Genomic DNA, 8,821 nt, shown 5'->3' on the forward strand with positions numbered 1-8,821 from the left:
GCCGATACGTCAGCGCCCCGGTTCATCGAGGGGACGCACGGCGATCCTCTCGCTCCCACAGTACGCTCTCGTAGACTACCGTCGTCTAGCCGCGCCGCCACCTCTGGCTACGTTCTTGTGGAGGCACACGGCGGTCAGCGCCACCACTGCTAGCGACGTTCGTGTGGAGACGCATGGCGTTCAGCTTCTTCCACGGTACGCGCATTCTAGATGAGGCCCCATTCATGTCGGTGTAGCGCTGAATGTTAGCTGATAGACGCTGTTAATCTCACTGTTTGCCGAAGTAGTTTACTGTCAATATGCTCTGCTTAAGAAGCTTCCTTGCCCTGTTCTGCACTCAATCTGCTTAGCTGAGATGGCATGCCAAGGCTGATTAGTTGCTAAAATATCCTGCCATATATTTATTGTGACATAGATTGCCATGGTCTAGTAGCCAATCTGTTAGGTGAAATAGCTCTACACTGTTTTATACTCGATCTTTGTTGCTGCGATGGCCTTCGATAGTTCGATGGCTGTGTGCTCGGGCTCATTGACTGCTGAAATAGCCTGCCATAATTTAGCACTCAAATTTGTTTGCTGAATTAGCTCTACATATATTTCGTTACTTAGATCTGCTCGTCCAAATATCTTGCCATAGCTTTAGACATCGACCTAGGTATTTTTTTCTGGACTTCATAAAAAAGCATATATGTTTTCCTGTAATATCTAGTAGAAGAACTAATTTGTATGTCTAACAGATGGACAGGACTTGGATAACTTCTGCTCGAAGATTCTCCGCTGCATATGTCGAGGGGGTTGAAAACTTCATGAACTTTATCAGAGCTGAGTACGGTGGTCCGAAATCAGATGTGCTCTGCCCGTGTAGCAGTTGTATGAATTCAGTTACAAGACCCCAGTCAACTGTGCAAAATCATCTACACTTGTATGGGATGTCGGTCACATATACTAGGTGGGTTCATCATGGTGAAGTTGTGAACGTCAATGTTATTGACTACGTGGAAGCAGCAGATCACCATCTTGATCTGCCTGATGCTCAGGTGGAAGAGGAGGAGGAGGTGGTGGTGGCGGAGCCAGTGAGTTTGACCAACATTGAAACAATGCTACGAAATGCTCGTGCATTCCGTGAACTTTCACCTGCAGAAGAAAAACGATGGGCCCGCATGTTGGAACAATGCAATGTTGCTGTCACCCCAGGAAATAAGCTGTCAGTATTCTCAGCTATGGTCACCTTTCTTCAGGTGAAGACATCTGAGCGAATGACCAACAAATCATTCGATGCGATGTTGGCTGCTTTCCGCAAATCTTTCCCGGATGCGTCTGAGCTGCCACACACCTACAGTAAAATGAAGAATTTCCTTCGTGCAGTTGGAATTTGATATGATATGATCCATGTTTGTAAGAATAATTGTGTTCTGTTCCGGAAGGATTATGCCAACTTAAGTGAATGCCCGAAATGCAAATCATCAAGATGGAAAGATGGCGATGCTGTGAAGAGGGTTCCTCATAATGTTCTGAGACATTTTCCAATTACACCAGGATTGTAGAGGTTGTTTCATGATGCTAAAACAAGAGAGGATGTACTGTGGCATTCTAGGAACCAGGAGTACAGAGATCAGAATGTAATGAGCCATCCATCTCATGGTAGTGAGTGGAAAAGCTTCTATGATAAACACAAAGAGTTTGCTGCTGACCCGAGAAACATTAGACTTGGCTTAGCTTCAAATGGATTTAACCCATTTGGCCACCAGAGCGCCACATATAGCATGTGGCCAGTGCTTGTTATCCCTTACAACATGCCTCCAAATGTCTGCACCAAAGAATCAAACTACATGATGGCCTTGCTCATCCCAGGTCCAAAAAGTCCTGGAAAGGATTTTGATTTGTTCATGGAGCCTCTTGTGGAGGAACTTCAACAGCTATGGAAGGGTGTTCTCACTCGAGACCTATATAGCAGCCCACCAGCTGATTTCTTTTTGCGTGCTGTTGTAATTTGGTGCATCCATGATTATCCGGCTTTGGGCACTATGTCAGGGCGAACGACACATGGTTACAATGCATGTGTTCACTGTGACAGGAATCCGCTGTCATACGCAATACTTAGCAAGATCTGTTACATTGGACACCGACGTTTCCTTGCCAAGGACAAGCCGCATCCTAGAAAATACCGAAGACATGTGTTCAATGCAAAGCATGAAAACCGTGATGCGCCAAAGAGGCTCACCGCCGATGAGTTGCAAGTGGAATTAGAGAAGGTCAGGCATATTACACCATGGTAATGGTAGCGGGAAAAGGAAGCGTGGAACGGTAGAAGAGAGATTATTGTTTACCCGCAGGTCCACTTTGTGGGACTTGGAGTATTGGAAAGATTTGGATCTGTGGCATAATCTTGATGTGATGCACATCAAGAAAAATATATGTGATAGCATTATTGGCACACTTCTTAACATTGAAGGCAAGACGAAAGATACCTTAAAATCTAGGATTGATTTGACACACCTGGGTATCAGAAAGGATTTGCAGGTGCAAGATGAAGGTAAACCACGGATGGCACCAGTTGTGTACGTCTTGGACAAGGTAAAAATAAAAGAATTCTGCGAGGTCCTGTCACGTGTGAGATTCCCACATAGATTTGCTTCCAACCCTGAAAGGAGAGTCAGTGCAGATGGAAACAAGGTACAAGGGTTGAAAACTCATGACTGCCACGTCCTACTTCAAAGGGTTTTACCTGTTATCCTTAAGAGGATTGGGCCGCCCTGACTTATACAGAGCAGTTGCAGAGTTGGGACAATTCTTCAGGGAACTCTGCAGTAGAAATATCAGGATAGATGCTTTGGAGCGTCTTAGAGACAAGATACCAACTATCCTATGCGACCTTGAGAAGATATATCCTCCAGCCTTCTTTGATGTGATGGTGCATTTGGCTGTTCATCTACCTGATGAGGCACTACTTAGAGGTCTAGTACAGTATGGCTGGATGTACCCTATTGAAAGGCGGCTAGGCACTTTCAAGGGCTATGTTAGGAATAGAGCTAGACCCGAGGGTTCCATTGCAGAGGCCTACATTGCTACAGAAGCGTTGACATTCTGCTCAAAATACATTGAAACAGCTGATCAGCTTAGTAAAGAGGTGGGTGAAGACAATCCGGGGCTCAATGTTTTCGATTATTCTGTTCGAGTTACAGGGAAGAGTCGACAAGAGGACAAACCTAAAGATTTGGACAAAATGGTTTGGTATGTGTTGAATAACTGTCCTGAGATACTACCTTATATCAAGTAAGTGTAGTACTACAGCTTATACATCGTAATCTACTAAACTTGCAGCACATTCTTATATATTTAGATGTTTGACGCGATCACTATGTTGTGCAGCATGTACAAAGAGGAGTTACTGCCGCAAAATCTAAGAAACATTGACAAACTGGTTATGGCAGGATTTGCGAAATGGTTCAAGAACCATGTAAGCTTTTGAAGTGCACTGTCAGTTTTTTTAATATATTGAGTACATAAGATGATCAGCTTGTCTATTTTCTAACCATAGGTTAAGAAGATGCGAGAGGATGGGCAGGCAGTTGATGATGCCCTTTACTCACTAGCAATGGGTCCTGATACTCGGGTAAGACATTATGAATCTTGCGTTGTTGGAGATGTGCGCTACAACACCCTTGCACGAGACGAAGGCAGGAAGACACAAAACAGTGCCATCATGAGCACGGATACGTATGACAGAGAGACAACTGAAATGTATGCTAACATAATAGACATTATTCAGTTGCAGTATATCTCCAGTTTCGAGGATCATCGGTGTGTGGTTCTGTTGTGTTGTCGTTGGTATAACCTGTTTTCCAGGATCGCAAAACCCAGAGCTGATGATTATTTCAAATCCATCAATGTCAAGGCGGCGTACCAGACCAACGAGCCTTTTATTTTGGCAAATCAAGTAACACAGATATTTTTCTTGGAAGACATATTTGCACGTAGCGATGACTGGAGAGTATTGCAAAGGTTTGAGCAGAGGAACTCGTTTAATGAAGTTTCACAACAAGATGATGCTTACACTGCTCCTGATGTACAAGATAACATAGATGTTCCTAATATCTTTGAGAACCATCACGTCAATGACGTCGGTGAAAAGATTGCATGTCGTGCTGTGGACATACAAGAGTTGATCAAGAAGAAGCCAACGTTCGAGGATGTTGAGGACGAAGAAGAAGATGACACCATGGAGAATTACGATTCAGACTGATACACATGGCAAAGATGTTGACGCTGCTGCTGCGGATGATGATTACATTTCTTTTGTCGTATTTGCCTGTCAGAAGACGTTTTTTTATCTACTATGTGAAATTGTGTTTGCTATGACAACTGAAACCTGATGAACATGTTGTTTAGTATTTTGTTGTGAGAACATCACTTGTTATGTATGCTGATTTGTGTTTGGTGATTGTATGACAACTAAAACATGATGACATTGTTGTTTAGTTGTACTCATATTTGGCTGTGAAACTTGAATTTGATGACATAGTTTGCTGTTGGACTGCAATTTTCTCAACGTCTTCGAATGAGAACAAAGCTGACCCGACAGGGCCTCAGCTATCTATTTATTTATATGAGCAAAAGGGGATACCCCCTGATTTTCATTAATAGAAATCATTAGATGTTCACAACACTACGCCCAGCCTGCTACACAGGTTTCATTCATTACTAGTTTCAGCAAAGTGCTCATGTCGTAGCCACTGAATACATCACAAGTGCTACATACACTGCAAATAAAGAGACAATCATCCTGCAGAGCACATTGATTTTGCCCATTATCTTCACAAGCTCTTTCATCTCCTCATTGCTGTCAAGGCCATTCAGCAGCTGTTGCTTGGCCATGATCAGAGGAACTGCGTCTTTAACCTTCTGCTCTACATCTTCCTCTTATGTCGTTCCTTCAGTTACTTGTCCAACACCCCAACCTGCTGGTATTGGGATTCCTCGTCTAACCAAATAATCAGCGTAGTTGCATTCCCAGAAATACAAATCACACGAATCTTCCCTTTTCTGCACAAATCAAATTGGAAGATCATCAACCAAACTATTAAAAAAATCAGCAACTGAAAGCAGAAGAACAACACTTAAACATATTATTACCCCATGATTCGGGCATTTGTAGAAGACTCGGCCAGGGTTGAGGATTGTGGTTGATACGCGATGGATGGCTCTGCGTGATTTGCAGCAGTGGCACCACACCAACGGCAGCGGGTTGCGATGATCAATTGGCTGCGGTGCGCGTGCCGGCGGGGGTCTGATGAGACCCACAGGCGATGGTACGGGTGGTGACTTTGCGCATATCTGGTTGTTTCCTGCTGAAGAGCAGGTGGACGAGCAGCCAGCAGACATGGTTGTTGTGGCCAGAGCTTCTGATGCTAGGCAGAGTAAGTAGAGAAGAGGAGAAGCGAACGTTGGATATGTCAGTTTCATTACTTGTAGATTAGCATAGCACCATATATAGTCATAGTCTAGATTTGGATTCGAACCAGCTACAGGAGCACGTCTTTCTTTTTTCTAAAACTTGGCAACATCTCTTTACTCGTACACTAGCTTGTTCTGTATGCCTTCCCAAGTCTTTGATTTTCTTTCCCTTTTTTTGCGAGGAAGGAAGGAGGACAAAATTGAGAGTTCCTCGGACTCGAACCCAAGACCTCTCGGTTGAAAACCAAGGGTGCTAGTCACTTATGTGGCGAACGTTCTCTGTGAGGAGGACGGCAGACGAACGCATTTTCCTCGCAGTTTTCTTCCTATATATAAAAAAGTATGCTACTTGGTGTCCGCTTAGTCAAAAAATGATTGTGCCAACCTTGACCGTTCGATTGACATTCAACGTCTGTCGCGTTTCTTCAGTCTCTTCTTCCTCGAGCCGCCAAAGCCAAACCAGCGCCGGCGGGACTGCCTGCTCCCACCTCCCACGGCTGGCTGTGATCTTCCTCGGCTCCTGTTCATTCCCGTCCGAGGCCTCACCATCGTCCTCCGCGCTCGCCGCGGCGCCGCCCTCCTGTGTTTTCAACATGGTCAACAACCGAGAGGAATAAGGAGATGATTGTACATGGTGAGGATGACAGTAGGGACCCAGCAGCGCGCACAGTAATTTTGTTTTTTGGGGACGGAGAAGGGTATCAACTGGGTTGTGCGGGACCCGTGACCTGTCTAGCCCAGGATTTTATTTCATATGTTTAGCACATGACCAGCCCAGTTTGTTTCTTTCCTTTCTGAAAAATGGCTAGCCAGCTATTTTGTTTTTTGCAGAATAACCAACATAGGCCTACTTGCTTTTCTACGCCCTGCTGGGCCGGAAATCTTTCAAGACGAGGAGGGATGCATTTTGCCCAGAAAATGAGCTATAAGTAATAATAAATGGGCTATAAGTAATAAGAAATGGGCTATAAGTGATAATAAATGGACTATAAGTAATAATAAATGGGCTATAAAATGAAAAAAAAATACAGCAAACAGGCAATTAGTTCCCAAATACTGTTTTCTTTCGGATTTTGATATTTTAAATTTCATTGTTTTTGTGCGGGTAAAATTTCATTGAATTTAAATTAAGGTATATTTAGATTTAAAATTAATTTGAATCCGGCTAGAAATTTTGGGCTGTATGTTGTTTGGGACAGATTTGGAGGCTGACTTGTGGGTCTACTAGGTTGGCATGTACTTTGGCTTTGTCAACTTAGTCCAGAGACGATTCTAGCAGCAGTGACCATTGGATGTTAATCCAACGACCGTGTTGCTTCTTCAATATCTGATCTTCTTGCTCCAGCCGCCCAAACCAGCTCCGGTGGGACTGCCTGCTCCCGCCTCCCGTGGCCGGCTGTGCTGCCGCACAGGCCACACCGCCTCACCCTACTTCATTGCTGGTCAGGCCATTCCTCTACTCACCCACACCTTCTGTTATTTTCCGGCGACGGCAGCCGGACCAGTAAACCCTCGTACTCCCCACTGCGTGGGCAACCATTGCCGAGTCTTCCCTGGCTCCGTGTCGTTCCCTTCCTAGGCCTCGCCGTCGTCCACCGCCATGGTGCTCTCGGCGCGGCTTGGTCAACGTGGTCAACGAACGACATCCATCGGCCATGGACTATACGCGCAAAATAATGATTCCTCCACCTGACAGTTGGGACCCATCGGAAGGGCCTCTGTATTTCGCAAAAAAAACGTTTCCCCCGCTGACATGTCGGACCCACCAGCTATATCTTCACACGCAAGGAAGTGCCTCCTTATTACGCACAAAAAAATGAATACCCACCCTGCTAGATGGGTCCCACCATAGTGGGAGGATGACTTGTGGGCCAACTAAGTTGACGGGGACGGAGGGCTTTGTCAACTTAGTCAATATGAACGATTCTAGCTCCAGTGACCGTACGATGTCCATCCAACGCCCATAGTGCTTCTTCAATCTCTGGTCTTCTTGCTCCAGCCGCCCAAAGCAGCGCCGGTCATGCCGCGTGCTCCTGCTTCTCGTGGCCGGTTGTTATGCCGCGGAGGCCTCACCGCCCACTACTACTCCCACCGCTGGCCCAGGGTATCCCTCTACTCACCCACACCCCCTATTATTCTGCAGCGACGGCAGCCTCACGCCGCAGCCGAACCAGTGAACCCTCATACTCCTCTCCGCGCGGGCTACTACTACTGCGTCTTCCCTGGCTCCGTCTCATCCCCTTCCTAGGCCTCGCCGTCGTCCAGACCACCGCCCTGGTGCTCTCGGCGCGGCGTGGTCAACGTGGTCAACGACCGACTTCCATCGGAAGAGTACTGTACATGGAGAGGCTGACAGCTAGGTCCAAGCGGCCGCAAGGAAGTGCCTCCTTATTACGCGCAAAATAATTATTCCTCCACCTGACAGCAGGGACCCACCGGACGGGCCACCTTATTTCGCGAAAAAAAACGTTTCCCCCCTGACTGCTGGGACCCACCGGACGGGCCAGCGTATTTCACGAAAAAAACATTCCCCGCTGTCAACTTGGACCCACCGGAAGTGCCTCCTTATTACGCACAAACAAATGAATACTCCCCTTGCTAGCTGGGACCCACCATGGTGGGAGGCTGACTTGTGGGCCTACTAAGTTGACTGGGACGGGGGGCCTTTGTCAACTTTAGTAAATATGAACGATTCTAACTCCAGTGACCGTACGATGTCCATCCAACGGCCGTAGTGCTTCTTCAACCTCTAGTCTTCTTGCTCCAGCCGCCCAAAGCAGCGTCGGTCGTGCCGCATGCTCCTGCCTCCCGTGGCCGGCTGTGCTGCCGCGGAGGCCTCACCACCCCCTACTATTCCCACCGCTGGCTAGGCCCTGCGGCGACGGCAGCCTCACACCGCAGCCGAACCAGTGAACCCTCGTACTCCTCTCCGCGCGGGCTTCCACTGCCGTATCTTCCCCGGCTCCCCGTCGTCCCCTTCCTAGGCCTCGCCGTCGTCCACCGCCCTGGTGCTCTCAGCGCAACGTGGTCAACGTGGTCAAGGAACGACTTCCATAGGACGTGGACTGTACGTGGAGAGGCTGACAGCTGGGTCCACGGCCGCAGCAAGGAAGTGCCTCCTTATTACGCGGAAAATAATGATTCCTCCACCTGACAGCTGGGACCCACCGGACGGGCCACTGTATTTCGCAAAAAAAAAATGTTTCCCCCTGACTGCTGGGACCCACTAGCTACATCTTCGCACGCAAGGAAGTGCGTCCGGGCAAAAAAACAAAACGATTCGCCCCCCTAACCGCTGGGACCCAGCGACACCTTCGCACGCAAGGAAGTGCGTCCGGGCAAAAAAAAAAGATTCGCCCCCTGACTG

This window comes from Triticum dicoccoides, chromosome 5B (genome assembly GCF_002162155.2).
Source record: "Triticum dicoccoides isolate Atlit2015 ecotype Zavitan chromosome 5B, WEW_v2.0, whole genome shotgun sequence".
In the NCBI taxonomy this organism is placed as follows: Eukaryota; Viridiplantae; Streptophyta; class Magnoliopsida; order Poales; family Poaceae; genus Triticum; species Triticum dicoccoides.